The sequence below is a fragment of the Plectropomus leopardus genome, chromosome 18 (genome assembly GCF_026936395.1).
Source record: "Plectropomus leopardus strain MGB_pleo_1.0 chromosome 18, ASM2693639v1, whole genome shotgun sequence".
Taxonomy (NCBI): domain Eukaryota; kingdom Metazoa; phylum Chordata; class Actinopteri; order Perciformes; family Serranidae; genus Plectropomus; species Plectropomus leopardus.
This window is the reverse complement of record NC_142193.1, coordinates 13748153-13767302: the sequence shown is the minus strand read 5'-3', so window position 1 is coordinate 13767302 and position 19150 is coordinate 13748153.

Below are 19150 nucleotides of genomic sequence, written 5' to 3'. Positions count from 1 at the left end.
GGTTCTTTTTAATATTACATAACGTGTCTCAAGTGTTATTCTACGACATGCTGACATTGTTAAAATAACAGTGCTGACTTGTGGTTTCACATGAGACGGTAAAATGGTCTCCTGGATGAAATCCTGTTTGTTCAACTCTCCCACCCTTTGTAGACTTTCTTGCTCTTTATACTATGCCACCTGATTTTGCTACAGTCAGTATTACTAGAGATATTACAAGAGGTTGCTGCCTAACAGCAAGTATAAATATGGGTTGTCATTGTTGCTTTTACAAATGACCACGTGGTCTCAGAACAGCCATCAGTCATTGAGCATTATTGTAGTTTTCTGATCTTTAGGACTCAAACCTCTTTCATCGGTTTGTGTCTCAGACCTTTTAAATTAATTGAATTGCTTGGAAAGTGGTGAATCGATGAACAACTCGCATATCAGGAGAAATTTGAACGCATTTTCACTTTTGTCCTCGAGCACATTCCTAAAACATAAGCATTTACCGCTTTGGTGGAATCATATTCTGCCTTCATTTTAGCCATTCTTTGATATAAAATCATACTTTCTAGTACAATTTGCTGAAGCAGTGGTGTATATCATAAAACTTGCTTCCAATACCTCTGCGATCACTCTTCAAGGAGTAATTCTGTGCTGGCAGTTCATATTTTCAGTTGCATTTGCACTTAAGTGTCAGTGAAATACTCTAAATCCCAGGGATGAATACATACTTTGTGAGCAACTAAGTGATTTTAAAACCTGATAGTGCTATGTGAAAGTGAAATGGCATTTTCCGCTCAATATTACTGGTAAAATAGTATTTACATGTGATAGTTGATTGGAAATACAAAGGTTTTAAGGTTTTTCTGTAATTTGGCCTGCTGCAAAAACTCTCGGGAGTGCAACATAATTATCTACATCATCAAAAGCAATTATGGATGCATAAATTGAATGCATGTCTACATCCCCATTGTCCCTTGCATATTTGTCCCCTGCACAGATAACACAGCATTAACATTACAATGGAGGGGGAATAATGGAGTTGCCCAGCTGGGGTTAAAGGGACATGACAATAAGTGTGACAAGCCTCAGTCAGATGCTCAGCACGAAAAAAAAGACAAAAAGAACAACAACTTTTCATCCCATTCAAATGTGGGCGTGTAGAGTCAAATGAATCACAGACCTCATGGCTTCAGAGACAAACTGCCAGGCTAAACTTAACACGAACATTAATATATCAGTAGAACAACAGCTTCGAATGCAGTTTTGCACATTTCAACAGTTGTAAACATTCTCCTATGTTTTTCTGAGAGCGATGAGGCTGATTGCATTTATCACAATGTATGTCGCTTCAGAAAAAAGATTCCACTAAATGAATGAAAAGTAATAAGCAGGAAAGAAGGCTTATATGTAAAGCAGTAATAATGAGCTTATTCGGCTATTTTGTTTTCATGTTATTACATAAACAGGAAAATCATATGCTACCTCTTTTTTTTCCTGTTTGAGCAGTGACTAATCTATTACTGCTCACTTCCAATTTACATCAGAATGCAGATTTTTAAGATATGCAAATACAGATATAATCTTTGCTTTACAACACTAATGCTTATACTTAATTTTGGACACTGTGCAATGATACGGTGTATGTTTGTGTTCAAGAATAAAAAGCTCTCTAAGTGATGTAGGAATTATAACTTTTGCCCGTCATGAACAAAAAAGGACATAGTATGTTGTTAAGGTTACCCTGAACCCAAAAAGATATACCATGCAGCAATTTTCCATGACTGTTTGTAAACAGTAGCATCAGAGAAAGTGAAAATGAAAGCCAAACCTAGATTTACTCTCGTTTTGGTTAACTTGTTTTTTTCGGCTCACTATATTTGTATTGTATGGGATGTATCCACAATTTTTGTTTTGTCTTGGATGCGTGCTGCTCCTAAGTGGTTGCTACCTTTTTATAAACTCCACGTGACCTCTCTTATGCACTTACTGCATATACTGCCTCGGGATGTACCGAACACAGCAAAATAAGAAGAAAATAAGGACAGAGGGAGGGGTCTCTCCAGATAAATGCACTGCCACACACTTCTGATGGGTCATACTGTGAGAGGGATCACTTTTTTGAGTCTATACATTGCTTTTTCGGGAAAATCCTGCAGACCTTTATGCTAACCAAAACCAAACCTAAATCATAGCGTTAGATTAAAAAAAAAAAAAAGTTTATTTTTGCAACTATGATATACAATGGTTTTGGATCATATGAATAAATGATATTGCTCTGCCAGCAGGGTTTTAGATGAGAAAATGTTTATATATGTTTTTCTGAGCGGCGATCACAAACAATGGAATTTTTGTTTAATTTGTAGGGCTTGTTGCAATTTTGGTGATTCTGAACAATTATGGTCTTCAAACAAATCAACACTTGCATCTCACAGTCTAAGTAAGTCTTTGGTGCAGTTAATTATGGAAACTAATTAATGACATCAGTCTGCAACACCTTTGGAAAAACGTATGAATGTTTTCTAGTTATGTTTTCTACTGTTGTGGTTAGAACAACTCCTCTCATTATATCACTCACACAGGCTCATCCGTCACTAATCATGACAAACTAACAGTTCTTAAGTCTCTTTGTTTTAGTGTGCAAGAAACAATCCACAGACACAAACACAAACTGCAGTTAGTTTGTACGACAGGGACATAAATATGCCAAACACAGCTACTGCTCGCAAATGAATGAATAACATATTCAATATTTTGATAGCACTGAAGAAGGAACAGTAACTGTTTGCTATTAAATAGAATTATTTTTAAGCCTCTTGAGAATCTCAGAAATTATTTTTCCCCTTTTATCAGAAGACCAAATTCCTCCACGGACCATTAAAAGAAAGAGTCCCAAACTGACTGTTTTCAGACTAACTACAAATGATTTGTGATTTTCAGACATGCTCCAGTGACTTCAAGTCAACTGTCTAATTATTTGTCAGTGGAAAACTCCAGGGCTGAATGCTGGTCCTTTACATTTTTCCTCCGCGAGTCTGCAAAGATAAAAAGTCAAATTAACAGGAAAACATCAATTTGGAAATGTTTAATATTTGCGCCTGTCATTCAGAAGTTTTTGTCAGAAAACTCATGAAATGATGGATTGTCAAACATCAATTCATCCCCTGATCTAACATCCTTATCCTCAATCAACAGGAAGTGATAAACGTCTCCAAATGCTTGATCCACATTATTATCACAGTCTGCTGCAGGGACTCATTTTGGGCCTTTTTATCCTGAGCTGCAGTCAGCACACCAGGCCCTCCTCTTGTCAGCTGAGACACTCTGAGAATCCCTGGCAGCTCATATATCAAGGGAGATCCTCACAGCAGTACTCCTCTTCCTTTTTCAATGCACAGGGTAAGTATTTTAATTAGTTGGCTAATTGTCTAAGTAATTGGAAGACAACTTAGCTCAAAGAGTAATCAATCTCTACAGGGCTGTGTTCTATCACATCAAAGGATCTGTAATTAACACTGCAAACCATGGGATGGTCTTTGACTGAGCTTGATAGCGAGGGGGCGTATGATCACAGATAACACCGGGGTTGAGGAGATGGATCTGGGAGGCCTCCAATGAGCATGGAGAGGTGTTATCATTTAGACACAACTGGAGTCAGACCCAAACACTTTAAAGGCAGAGACAGCCAGACCTTTATACACTGGCTGTGATGCAAGAGTTGCACTCTGTAAACAAAAGACAGATAAAGCCGCTGGTTATTAAATACGGCCTGTCTGTGTGTTTGTCTTTCACACATCTGAGCAGCTTTTATTCTTTTAAAAATTCTGGAAAACAGTGTTTTTATTGACAATAATATATAAATAAAAAGATTCAATATGAATACTGCAAAGCTTGAATGTTCAAATGTGCATTCTCCCCTTAAATTTCCCCCAAGAATATCTGTTAGCGTAATTTTGACAACAGAATTGGCAATTCATTAAATGTTTTCATATACCGAGTATCAATTTCACTTTGCTGCAAAGCTCACGCCAGGCATTAAAAAAAATTATACGTTTGGGATGAACAAGACTAATCATGTCTCAGATTCATCCATTCGAGGCCCCTTAATTTCCCCATTGTAGAAAAACAAGACGTATAATGAACAATTATACATAAAGTCAATTTCAGTGTTGTGCAGAAGACTTAATTAAAATTACTAATGAAAAAAGGGACTGCTTACAGTGTGGAAGTTTACTCATCAATTTCAAACTGAGTGAATGCTTTGTCTTCCTGGACTGTAATGAAAATGACCCTAAATGGCAATGCACTCCATTTTTTTGTTTACAAAACAATCATTATGAATAAAATTAGTAACCACAAACCCATCTTGTTATTCACTCTGAGAAGAATTTGACATAATTGGCCAGATTGTGGAAGGAAACAGCAGCTAAACATCAACACCATTACATTATTCTGGGACAAAGTATCATATTATCAATTAACAAATGTATTCAAAATGCAGAAATGAATGTCATGCTTGTGGCAGCAGCCCTAAAATGGATAATTATGGTGAAACATCCAGAGGAGAGCAGTCATTGGAAGACATGATATTCCCTGAAGTGATCCCCCTCCCCCCTCCGGCCCCAGCGCTCCCCGCCGCAAGGCACAATCCGCACAGTGGCACTGACAGATTGACAAATAAGGTTAATAAGTACTTTCCACCTCTCCTAAAGGCTAATCAAATATTAATCCTTGAGGTGTGGTCAGCAGAAAAAAACAACAAACAATTGGTGGAGGGGAATTGATTGAATTGATTCTCCCACGTAATGCTCGGAGTAGAAGAAGAAGAGGAGGCGAGCAGAGGTGTTGAGTTGGAACTGTAGGAATTCATTTCAGGCTGAGGATGGACAAATATTTGGTTATAAGCGGTTAAAGCAATTTCAATTTTTAATCCATCTCCACATCCTGGTGGCCGCAGTTTATACACCACACACTCATGGTATTGCGGGTGGCTCATGTCCAGGGCCGTAGCACAAAATTTTGGGCCCTGTGCATGAGCAGTCTCTGTGGACTCCCTCCTCTCTTGATCTAAAACTCTCGTGCATTGATTTTCTTTCTTTTTTTTTTTTTTTAAACAATAATAAATGAGCCAACAACCTAACATGCGAACCTGTCAGTTACTATTAGGGTAGTCACTAATGAACCATAAAAATTTAGGCTTTTCTCATAAACTATTCGTACATTTTATGAAAAGTATTTTTATGAAAAGTAACACACCCAAATTCATACATATCCCACGTAATCATGAGCCAGTAATCCATGCATAAACCATGTAATTCTTAAAATTCCCATCACATGACCAATGTGCTGAAGGAACTAAACAAGGAAGCAGTTCTAAGCTGTCCTGTGAGAAGGCAGGTTTGGGCGGTGAATGGGTCACTAAATCACAGGCTTTCCTCCGGGACTTTCCCATAGAGACGTTTGTTCAGAATGTATTAACTTTGAGTCATTTTATAGAAAGTCCTCACCATGTTTCTTTTCCTAAACCTAACCATAGAAACTTCACTAACATAAATATAAACTCTGTGACTGTAGTTAAGAACATGACATCATTTGTGGGGCACTAGTTTTGTAGGATATCATACTAAGTGTTCTACAAGGATATGTTGTCAAATCCAATTAATGAAACAAAAGTATTTCACTGCTGGAAAAATTGTCTCTTTATACAACTAAGCTGAAAAAAGACTGATATTCTAGTATAGCGGAAGTATACAGTGGCAATGCGTCATTATTCATTTAATTACTTAAAAAAATTAAAAATTGCAAACAAAAAAAAGTTTTTCAATCCAGACTTTTTATAGGCCCCACCACCATTTGGGCACTTGGTATTTAGTCTCACTTTTCCTCGAGAACAACACCCCTGCTCATGAGCCCCAGTCCACACCCAGCCATTCCCAAACCCTCCATACACACACATACACCCAAAAAAATAATAGTTTTATGTCATTTTCCATAATGCACTATCAACTTACTTAAAAGGAATGCCATGGAAACTGTCTTAAGAATCTAATTTAAAAAAAAAAAAAAACAAGCAAGCAAAGACATGAAAAAATACAATTTAAAAAAACAAAACAAAACATATAAATATGATCTTTAAAAATGCCACCTTGTGCACAAAGGGGCAAAATTATATTTATATATAAAAAAAGAACTGGGATCCTTAAAAAAACATACTATTGGTGACAAATTAGAATTTTACGCAAATCCCCCCCCCGCACCCCCACCCCGAACAGTCTTCACTAATCGGAAGCCTCGGGACATCTCGAGGCCTGGTGGACCATGTGAGAAGAGCCACACACTCATGTACTGATAGGGCAAAATTGGATCCAGTGAGAATGCAAAGAAGCTTATCAACCAACACTTCCAGGCAGTGCTCTCCGCAAGAGCATATGTCAACATCATTTATTAGATGTGGCCAGGGACTAAATTATGTATGATCACAAAACGAGGAAAAAAAGGGGGGGGAAATAGGATCACACGCAGCAGGTGGATAGAATAATATTTGGAGAGAATATGAAATTATTAATAGAGGCCCTTAAGGGAGAATATTTGTTAACATTAACCAGTGAGTCATTTGTAATGCTCTGAGTCTATGATTAATCATATTGGACATTTCAGAATCATACATAGAGTTAAGTGAATGTTTTATTTGCCCTCCTGTTTTGAGGGAAGCAATCCATATTATTACTGTCACATATGTTTCTATATTAATGTGCGCAGATACAACAAGGCTTAAATCAAACATTTCCAAATTGCAGCCAGTAAATCGAGAAAAAAAGTGGATATGGAATTTAAAAACCTGTTAACTGTATTTCCTTCACTGCAGCCAAACATATACTAAGTAGCTTTAATATTGCCAGATGAGCAATCTCTCAAGCAAAATACTCTTCAGAGATACTATGTAATTGACTCCACATCTAACAGTATGGAACAAATCCCACTAGCAGAGGGAGTTGACAAATTGCATTAAAAACACTCAATTGGGCCAGGATTGGATAGAAGCTCATGTTCCTCCTTATCCCATTAAACATGAAACAGTTTAATCTCTAAAACTTGCTGACATACGAGGAAATGCTTAAGCGTGCAGCCCGTATTTGATTTGTGGAGGAAAATCAAGGTACAACAACATGGCCTCTGAACTACTGTGCGCCTCTGTGTGTGCGTAACATGTGTAGACAAGAGCGGAATTTACACTCAACACGGAAATAGCATTATTTTAATCAACGTCAATTACAACGCGGTTTAATAGCGGAGTTACAGCGAGACCGTTGACGTGCATATCATTTGTTTCAGCCTGCTCAAAGTGGGCAATATTAAAGAGACTCAAACTGTCAAATCATCCAAGTTTCTTCTTCAATGGCTTACCCGATTTGAACATGTTCCGCTTCTTTTCATGACATGTAAACAGGTTTTGACATGGGTCTAGTTAAATGTGTAAGACATGCTGAAAAAAAGGGAAAGGGAAATGCCTGTGCAAAAAAAAAAGCCAAACCTGTCAACACACAGTACCTGCTTTAAATCTGTTCCCCATTTCAGGCAATCTGTGGGAACCAGGCCTGTGGAGTCTAATCCTGTTTTCATCCGTACTCCCCCCCTCCAACACCCCCCTCATCTGTATCACACTTTCAATTCCACTTGCTGGTGCCTTTGTGTGATTTTCATTTGATCTCGCTTTTAAAATTCAAAATCTATTCAAGGTTTTTTTAGTTGGATTCACGCTGTTGCCGTGAAGCCCTATTTATGTTCTAGATTTGGAATTGCAAATGGAGAGTGTGTGATTTAGGGGGAATGGAAGTCCAAAATTCCCCGGCATCACCTTTTATGATTCTGTAGGTTTAAAATGTTAACAAGGGTGTTTTAGCAAGCTGATTTGTGCAGTATCAGCCCGTCTCTGGCAGAGTGCGTGTGTGTGTGTGTGTGTGTGTGTGTGTGTGTGTGTGTGTGTGTGTGTGTGTGTACAGACAACTCTGTCTGATTGTGGCAGACAATAATCAAGGAAAACTTACTCTTATTTACTGAGTCTGGTCGTCTGTCGCACAGAAGCACTGCAGTGTTTTTAATTCTGCCCCACATCCTTAAAGCACATACCAGGCAAATTTATACTTACAATGCCCTATTTTAGAAGTCTGTATGAAAGATTTTAAGTATTTTTTTATATCATTGTACCAATGAATTTTTTTTTTTTCAAATTTGAAAACTTAAAAGGCAACTTTGGGATTTTTCAACTTTGACATAATTTTTTAAGTGACTGGAGACTGAAACCCTACAGAATTAGACGTTTGTGTTAAAGACTTAGATCCTTTTTGTTTAACCAGAAACAGACCCTAAATTTCCAAACCATCACCAAACCTACCAGACTCTATTTAAACAGTAATTTTTATCATTCTTAAACAAACTACATTAAAAGTCAAAAGAAACAAAACAAAACTCACAAAAGTCATCTTGTTTTGAAACGATATGCTATGCTATGCTATGCTAGGCTATGCTATGCTATGCTATGCTACAATACAGTATGCTACGCTATGATACGCTATGCTACAAGCCGCTACAATATGATAGGACACAATACGATATACTTTGTTGTCCCAAAGGGAAGTTTTTCTTGGACTCAGATGCTGCGCCCATAAATGCCTTCACAGTCACAATTAAACAAACCACATATGAACATAATGAACATATGAACATATGAACACATCTTTCCATTTTTCCAACAGTCGCTAATTCTGGTTTGTATGCCAGCTTTATAAACGCTTAAATGACTGTTTATTTAACTAGAGTCTACCCTTAAACTTCAACACATTCTCACACTTACGTTCTCAAATAGTGACCCATGGTCTGTTGTAAGTACCCCTCAAATGTCGTTGTTACATGCATTGTGTCTTTACAAAAAAAAAGTCTGTTTTCACAGGAAATGTACAGTGTACACTTATAAATGCATGCAGTCTATTTTCAAAATGAGCCTTGAACACTGGTAGAACACTTTGTTTTCAGATTTACATCCTTAGGGTTTAAGCAACAAAAGCACATGACAGGAAAAAACGTCATAGTTTGGCTCAAAATAACTACGTCTTTACTAGGCAATGTAACTAATGGGACCTGTCATTATTGTAGCATGCTACACATACTAGCACACTGCGTTGTTTTTAAAATAATGCAGTTTACTTTAAGTTTCACACTAGAAGTAAACAGTTGAAGTCCAGAGTTTCCTTGAAGTGTTGGGTGAAAGTCCAGACTTTGTTTGACCCATCCACCTTCTATGCAGACTTTCTCACTTAATATATACTTATACTTGTTTCTCACTTTCTCCCTTTGTGATGGAAGTTAGAACTCGCTGTTAAGTTACCCTTTACAAAAAAATCAAGGATTTGTTTATTTGTTTCCAAACATTTACACAATTGTCACACTCTAATTTAATTATTCACCCTTATTGTTTCACCTTTCTAAATAGCTTTTATTTAGCTTGTATAGCTTGTTATTTTTAGGTAGCATTTTCCATTATAAAACTATTTTTTCAGTATGGCCATACCTGGGCTCTGCAGTTGTGAAACAGGACAGCTCTTAATCCAGCTTTTCTTTTTGCAAGCCATGATGCATCACAGATCCCGCAACAACTTAGACCATACAATCGGAGTCATCACTGAGATGTTCTGTACTCATACTTCTGACCATCGCTGTCCCCAAAATCTAAACAAGCTGTAGAATTTAAAGAAATGAATCACAACAATAAAACAAAAGCACCTAGAAAACCAGAATCAAAAGTATAAGAAGCGTATACACCCATAAACTGTACAATGTCCTTGCTCCAGCAGAATAGTTTGGTTTAGCATTAGCATCCAAGACAGCATACACTTTGGACTGATTTTCCCTCAGACTTAACTCAGCCATTATAGTGATACCGATGAGACAATATCATTATCGACCAAATTAATAACTTCCACACTGAAAGATCACAGGGCTGTGCTGCACCTGTGTCTATTTAGAGTCCATGAGAAACAGTGAGAAAACAAACTTTAGATCTATTGAATAAATTCCTATATGAGCACTTTATGCAATGAAATTTAATATTGCCGCAGACTCTCATCTGCTCTGCAAATAAATGGTTACTTCTGTGCTCAGATATGACTCTAAAGAGCACCTCGTAGAGAAACCACATTGGGCCGATTCATATTCCTGAATCGCGGGCAATAACATTAAAAAAAGACACACTTGGTTTTTTTTTTTAAAATGTCACGGCGTAATAAACAACCGAATATATATTTTGTGTATTTCAGCTCAACAGTATGCAGTGTATTTCGAGCATGAGCTTCACTAAGTATATGTGAGCCTTTGATGATCATTCTTGAAGTCATGTTTGTTGTCAGAATAAGTTGTGACTGATAATCGTATTATGGGAAAACAGTATATCTGCCTATCACAGAATATTACTGCCCTCCTTGATGCCCAGTGACGGATTAAGGTGAGCATTATGAACTCAGCCATAACAAGCCCCACTTCCTGTGATTATCTGACACAAGATGCTGACAGATGCTCACTGTTGACATTTCTGTTGATATTGGCAATGAAAAGGACAGTAACGGTGGAGAATGACAACGCTTACAGGACTTACACAGTTGTATTTTCCTCTTTGTCGGCCTGTGTTGTTGGACTTGGCGTATCATCAGCAGTTGAATGAGCTGTGGTACTGACCTGATGTGACAGACCAGGATCATACATCAGGGCTGTTTTCTCTCTGTCATCACAGTTGTGTGGTCAGGCCTGACACCTGGAACAGCTGAAACATCACAAATGCAAAATGTAAAAGCCCCATTGTGGAGCAGCGTGTCAAAAAGTAGTATGTGTAATGGATAGAGGGTCACAGTGTCACTGTTTTTTTAATGTCGTGGTGTGATCCTAACCTGATTGGTTTCTGTTAGAAGTTATTATTAGAATAACACAGACCCTACTTACCATAAAATAACAGGTGAGGTTAATGGCAAATGATTTGTTGCATTAAAACCACAGTTTTTGCATCTCCCTCACCTTTTTTTTTGCCTTAATGGATTTTATTTTACTGAATATTCTCTGAAAGCATACATAATTCTGTGTGAAAGCAAATCTATTTTTCATGAATACAAAGCAATATTAAAAGCACAACTTAAGAGACTATGAATTAATAATTTTGTATTACTGAACATGAAAAATGCACAATTAAGAGCATTTTTTCACACCCTCCTGTGTAGTGGAATAGATGATCTGCTGTTACATTCTGAAACAAATCTGTAGTTGCTTAGATTTTGTCACATTGTCCTCAAAAACATGTTATATTGTGTTTAGATGATGCAAAGGTAATTCTGCAAGCATCGGTATATATAAGACAAGGGAAAGTTATAAATTGCTAAGTGAACATTTGCAACAAATGCATTTAATTTAAGTCATAAGTCAAATCTATTGCTGGTCAAGACACCCTCCATAAAACATTAATATTTGAGTGACTGTAACTCAAACACATCTCCAGAGCAATTGAGACCCAGACACAACACACCAACATCAAAGAAATAATGGCAACAAAAGCAGATTATCGTGTCACTTCACGATGCCTGTGTTTCGGCCAAAAAGTTGCGTTGAACACACCGCAAAGACTTCAGCCAATGACCAACTAGCACATCTGTGCATGATGAGAGGAAATTACTCTTTGTAGCAGCAGGCATTAGTAGTCTTCAGCTTTCAATCAAGAAGGGAAAACAGAAGTCTAGTTCAGCAAGTTAGCATGTTAACCACACAACCAGATATAGAGAAAACAAAGGATATTTACCATGCACTAGTGAACAATAACAAGTAGGAATGTTTCTGCTAAACAGCTCAATGGCTGAAACCGTAATCTTAATCCAATATAACAAGTTTGTTTTAATTTAAACAACCTCTTGACTTAAGCCATTTGTTTGCTTTTCTCACTTCCATTTTTCTTATGCACTGAGCTGAACTGCCAATCAGAGTGACTTCATTCACAGACAGGCTTAGTCAAGTGTGACGAAAATTCAACATACTAAATCAGCCAAAAAAAAGGCTAACAATGGCCAACTGCGCAGGACACACCCCCAAAAGTAGGGCAACAGACCCAAACCATCAGCTCCACACTGACCATTGGTGTGTCAGGGCCCTTAGGTATATTTTTGAGTCTCCTAAGATTTCAGACCAATTAGACCAAATAACACCAGTAGCATCATAAATCATCATAAATTTAGGCTTACACTGAAACAATAAGTCTGGCTCAAAGGCACACTGTAGCTGGGAATTGTGATTTGCTCAAACAGGAGTAAATTGTTTTCAGCTGCAGATTTGATGTGTTAGTGAATATTTACAGCAGCAGGTCTGTGCGTGTGGGACTGAGTCAAAATAAACTACAGTACAGTGTTCAGCCAGTGAAACAGTGTGGGGCACTGCTGTGTTTTTAATAGTTTTTGGACAGTGATGGAGGTCCGTGGCGCAGAGGAGTGTTACGATATCAGGCTTTGGATACAAAAATATGACTTTGATCAATTCATTGCTTGCTTTTGTCTTTTAGTTCTTTGAAACCTGGATCACTTTTCTTGTGCTGTGATCAAACAGACACCTTCACAGTAGTTAAACCTTCCATCTCTGAGGCAGTTCCACAAATTGCAAGACATTAGTAGATTTGGAACAACAACAAAGACACAGGGAAAATATCCCAAAAACAGTATCTTTAAGTGTCATAATTATAATTTAATAATTATGACACTTTATTAATTCTAATAATTTTTTTTTTTTGTAAGCTTTTTTTTCAGGTAATTTCCTTTTTTGTTGTTGTCTAGAGTTTTCTTTTTTGCTGAAATTTAGGTAATTTTGGGTCATTTCTTTCTAAGTTACTCACTGAGTTCTTCTCATGTTTTGGAAAAAAATTAAGTCAAAGGGTTAATGGCATTTGTTGACAATACTGAAAATATAGAATCCCACCAGTCTCAGTGCACAGTGCACCAGAGGCTGATGGGTCTTGGTTGTAGCAGGAGGGTCTGTACCAGCAGCTTTGGATGGATGCCACATCTCTTCTGCCACTAAAGCCTTTGCTGTCTTTTGATAATGCTGTATCTTAGTCATGCAATGCATTTTTACGTATATACAAAGTCCTGCAGAGTTACTTTAAAGTTTACAAATGCATACTTTAATTTCTGTGTTATATATGTATAGAGTGTCTGTCAACAAGCTTTTGCTACCTAAAGCGCATACTGTAATGGTTGTGGCAACGGCTTTTCCCATGACATTTAGAGGTTAATTTGCACTAGTTTCATGGTCATTTATCGATGGAGGGTTCTGAAATTAGCATTCACCACGCTTTTTATTGACAGAAGTGTTTAATAACCCATCAAATCAAACAGGATGGTCAGCCAGGAAGTGAAGAGAAAATATGCTTGATTCAAACCACATACGCTGTTAGTTCAAAGCAAACTGTGAGATACTGAAGCCAAAGAAGTTTCTGTGAATTCATTTTAGCAAGTCATGCCAAGCATTGTGGCAGGGAAACTTTGTGGTAAACATTCTGTAAGGGGGTGACACCTGATGTTGGGCTAATGTGTGTGAAGGGATTTGCCAATGATGAACCTGTGTGAGCTGCTTTGATCCAGATGGACCTGGTCAGTGTAGTGGAGACAGATGAGGGAAGAGGGGTTCCTTGTTCTCACCACAGGTTTCCCTTTATTTTGACATATTTACAGCCTCACTCAATCTGTTACATCTTTTTTTTCCTCATGTTCTGCCCTCTGCACTGCCTTAGATACACAGTGTTTCTCTTCACTTCCTTTCACATTCCCCAACTTTGTCCCATTGCTTTGAGCATAAGTGAAATTGTTTACCTTTGTCTATGAAAGAATGATGATTTTCTTTCTGAGTGGCTGCAGAGGAAGTATTGTAGGTTATTGAAAAATGTTCACAAACTTGTATCACAGTTGGAGAGAGCACATTCATCAGACAAAGTGCTCATATTGGGCTGTAAAAGCAGAGGAAAAATCATGTTCATTTTTTGTCTAGGAAATTAGTTCAAGCACACATTGCACATAATTTTTTGTGATCTCCTTTATAATTCCCAGCTTCCTCCTCCAACTCTTATCTTCCTTGAACCACTGTTGTGTGTAATTTCACATCCAAAGATTCACACGGCATGTCACCAACTCGGAGTGAAATATACTTATGTTCAAAGGAGTCCTAATGTGGAGTGATGGCTGGGCCTACAGTAGCCTCAGAACTGTTGACACACAGCTGTCTTTGCTATAAATCTTGCAAATCCACTCAAAAAAATAGAAAAAAAAGCGCTCTCTTTTGAGACTTTTTTGAGTGGTAAATTGCTTCAGCTCTGAAAGTAAGTGTAGCACGAATTGAGCAAATCATTTTAATCCAATGGAGAAAGCTGCAGCTACAGTTCTAATAACACAGAGCAATTCTTTTAGATTATGTGTGTGACCAAATCTAAATAAATAAACAAATCTGACTTCTTACATATAGTTACTGGACAAGGTTAATCCTGCAGGTTAATAAATACAATGCCTTCCCCTCTTAATAGCATGCATGGCCTTGTCAGAGTTCCTTTATCTACAAGCTTTGTCTGCAAGGCTATTATATAATTATATCATTGCATTTGTCATTTGCGTTCACCCTTGGGGTGAAGAACAAATTAAAGCACTGAGTATGTTAGCTTTATAAGCAGAATGTCTGCAACACAAACCATAACAAAAGTTCATATTTTCTGTGTAATGAATGTTACATTATTTATACTATGAATTATGGATGAACTTTTGCAGACCTGCGCAGCCGTGAATGGGATGGCTTGTAATCAATCCTTGTCTGATGGACCTCTCCAACAAACATTTATTAGTGCTTTTTAAAAAAAAAGGGAAAAAAAGACCTAACTAACTGGTACAGAGCAATAATAGGAGCTATTATTACCTTCAGTCAAGGTGTAAATTACACTTTTACTCACAGGAAATTCATTGCCAGCAATTTGGAAATAAAAATTAAGATATTGTGCTGATTTAAAGATTGTGGTGACAGAGTTTAAGCACTGATTTAGCGCCATTGAAAGGCTTATTGAAGTGAACCCAAAATACTAAAGAGAATGCACATTAAATGACACCATCCTTTGAATTAATACACTTTGTAACTTCACAGGCAGCAGCATAAGTACTGAGCTGAGATAGGAAGGAAACATTATTCATGGTGTTTTTCATCCTAACTCTACTTTATTAGCTTATTTGATTCCCCATTCTCCTCATAGTTGATTCAATACATTTCCCTATTTGCATAAAACTGTCCGGTAAGATTATCTTCACTTATTCGATCTATCCTAAGAGTCACCTTGTTCAGGATCTTATATGAATAATGAGATTTTAAATTGGAAGACACTCACACAGAGAATGAGGCATTTACAGTTAATTCATCTCATTGAGTTACATTGCTTAGAGGTATTGGAGGGTTTAGATTTTCATTCAAGCATCATATTTAACAGTGTCTGCTTCCCCCCACTTTACTGCCATTGAAATTTAAATGGCCTGAGCCTGACAGATCCAATATTGCGACCCACTGTTGCTATTTTCCTGGGAGCAAATATATTGTCAAAATCCGTATATTCAGAGAATGAGAAGGCAAAAAAAAAAAAAAAAAAAGATGGAGCTCCTCACTATTGTGGTTTCCACCTTTTTTTAAACAAACATTTCAATAGGACCAAACCCCAGTTTTTATTTGCCTATTTATAGAAACTGATACACATCTGAATGTTGCAAGAATGATTTCAGATCTCAAGAATTTGCTTTGAAATGATAGTGTTTTATGTAACAAAACAAATTTGCACAATAGCTTCACATATTTTTTTTTTTTGCTGTCACACAAGCATGCACATTCACAGTGATTTGTCAGAGAGAAAAAGACAGAATGAGAGAGTCGGAAAGAGAGGGAGAGAGAGGGGGAGGGGGTTAATTGGCTTTTTATGACTCCAATTAAATAACATTATGCATATACTGGCTTAACGGCTTATATGTGGCCTCCATTAACAATGTCCTCTTGATTGGTTCTTGGGCTTAAGGTCTCCTCCAACTCAGGCGACGCTTGTCATAGTGTTTAAACCCATATGTGGAGAAAAAGCTTGTGACAGTAAGAGATTTTATGTGTGCGTGAATAATTTAAAAGCAAAACTACAAATCTCGAAAAGATCAATGACCCTTTCTGGACCGACACAACCTGCAATGAGACCGCTTGAAACGTTATCTATGTGACAATTGAATAAAATAAATCTCATCATTACGGCCTCGGCACGTTATCTTGAAAGCAAAAGAGAGAGAAAGAAAACAAGCATGTGCCTGTCCTGAAGCGGAGCTCCTGAGGTGTTAACTAATCTCTGGTGGCCAGTCTATGCACTGCCTCCTCTAATTGCTCCCTGTATTTCAGTCTGGTGTGAGAGCAGCCATTGTAGCGAGCGCCCAGTCAGCCCCCAGAGGTCTCACACCTTCATTATCACTCTTTATTGCAGAACCTTATACGGGCACTCGGCACCAAACAGCCTGCCCGTTAAAAATAGAGCCTTCTCCTCTCCTCTCCTTTTGGTGGTTTCAGTTTTAATTACTAACACAGAGCCAAAGCCAGAGTCCTCAACAGGCCTGGCGTTTTTTTGTTCACTAATTAAAGCGAGGATGGAGTTTATTGAAGGGACCCTGACTCTGCTCTCTCATCTATTATTAAGAGGGCAGGACAAATCATTTTCAAATTTATATGCTGAAACCTGTCCAGGGACAGGCACAGGGCGGTAAAGGTTGGGGGAAGGTGGGGTGAAATGGTGCTGAACACAAGGGAAGGTGGCTGAGACGCTGTATGTGCCGAGGAGATCCTGAAGAAGAAGGATAAATGCAGAACTGTTATATAACGCAACACAGAGGGAAGAGGGTGCAGGAGATTCATGCTAACTGCTGCACCTGTGCAACGTTTCTGTGATGCAGGCAGCACACCTTCATTTTGATCATTACGGGATGAGAGTCTGGTGGACCTGCATCAGTAGTATTAGCAAAGATAATGGCATTGATTGGAGGACCCCCTCTGTGTGCTCTGTGTAAACAGTGGGCATAAATACCAAAACAGCAGGGTGGTAATGTGAGAGCACAATGTCCAGCCAGATTGATGTTCTTAGTGATTCACTAACCCCCTCCGTCTAACAGTCTTAATTGCCTAAACAGCCGCAACCCTGACAGCTGCACAGGTACCTCACTGAAAGAACAAAAAGACAAGTCTGTGACTGGAGGGATGGGAAGGGCAAGACAGCTGGCAACAACACATCAAGTAGAGCAGTAGAGACAGCTGAGTCTTCACACATGTACTTTTATGTCATACAATGACTCCAAATGTGGTGTTTGTACAGACTTTGCGTAAAAAATATGTCAGAAGTCAGATGTAAAAAGCTAAGATGAAGTTGAGAATTGTTTGTTTTCACTTAAGAGTTGTGAGAGTTAATATCAAAGCAAATCTTAAAAGCCTATATTTCTAATGTTGGCATATGGGCTACTGTATGTAAGCAAGTTATGTATCCAGATTTTTTTTAATTACAAACTTCTAGATTACCTCTGTAACCTTTTTCTGCCTTAGCTCTGGCAGTTACCCACTATATACCTCCAAATAGGGCTGAGCAACATGGAAAAAATCACCAAATACCAATATCAATATCAATATTGCACTGATGCTGTAGGACTGACTTTTAGTGCTTTCACAGTGCACAACAACCCATAATGTTGGTATTGGGGGTGGGAAAATGCCCATCGATACAATATTACCACAATACTTAAGTCACAATGCAGTATTATTGCAATTTTTAACGTGTTGCATTGCACTAACATATATTGCTATGTATCTTGCAATGTATTACCCTTTTTCAAGTACAAATTATATCGACAAAAGGAAGTGTTGTTGTTTTGTATAATTAGATGAAGTTTTGAGTCTGTTTATCTCACTTCAGTCCTTTTTGTAGCAGAATGTATATATGTATAATGTATCGATATGATATTGTTGCATAAAAATATCGCAATACTATGATGTATCGTTTTTTTACCCCACCCCAAATCGATATAATGACTAAGTAGGTAAAGGCAAATAATAACACAGCTACAACAGTCTAGTAAGTTCAGAAAATGACATCACTTTACTGTAATACAACCTTTGAAACTACAAGCTAAAACTGAAGATATTACATATCCAAAAATCTCAGACAATTTCTAGCCTCACATCATAATAACACTATAATATTGATATATTGCCCAGCCCTATCTCCATGTGTTTTTCTTTTTAAGGTGTCACATTGTTTTGACAGATCTAAGGAAAACTGCATTTTCCTCTTATGCACCTTGGGCATGGAATAATATGCGAAAAGATATAAAATTAAAACCTTTTATATCTATCGATGAATTTAAGGGCATCTTGAAGACTGCAGTGATGGAAGTATGTGGTCATTTTTCTTAAGAGGCCACTGTGTCAAATAGTTGTTCCTCTGTTTTATTGTAAATTTTTATGTACAATACAATACAAACAAACGGCATTGCTTTTTTAGCAGAGTTAATTCAACTTCAAAAAAATAAATAAATAAATAACAAACTTCACCTCCCAACTGTCAAACTGTTATGTACAAATGAAAGCTTTGTCATGTTGCTGCTTTACATTAAATTGGCCTTTAATAGTCGCAGTATGTGAGGTATCCATGCTGAAAAACACAACTGGGAGCAAGTCCACATGGAAAATTAGCAACATACAATTAGAGAAAGAAAATCTTCACATCTGGTTTCTAACCTTTATAAGATGAGGTAGAGCGAATTGAAAAGGAGAAATAATTAATTTAGCCGGGTGAAGAGCAAGAGAATCTTCCCTTCGCCTAACAAGCAGCTCGCATCCTCAGGGCAATTAGTCACTGTCATATGAGGGCAAATGTAGAACCCTTTGCATGCTTGTTAAGTAAAAACTTACACAGAGGTCACTGACATGTAAGAGAAATGCAGTGTAACCACTGAGCTATAGAAGATTTCCAGAGTAAAATAAGCCAGACAAAACTCCTCCAGTACAATAAATCTATGTGATTTTAAATACAATGTAACTTCGTCTAATTAAAAGCATG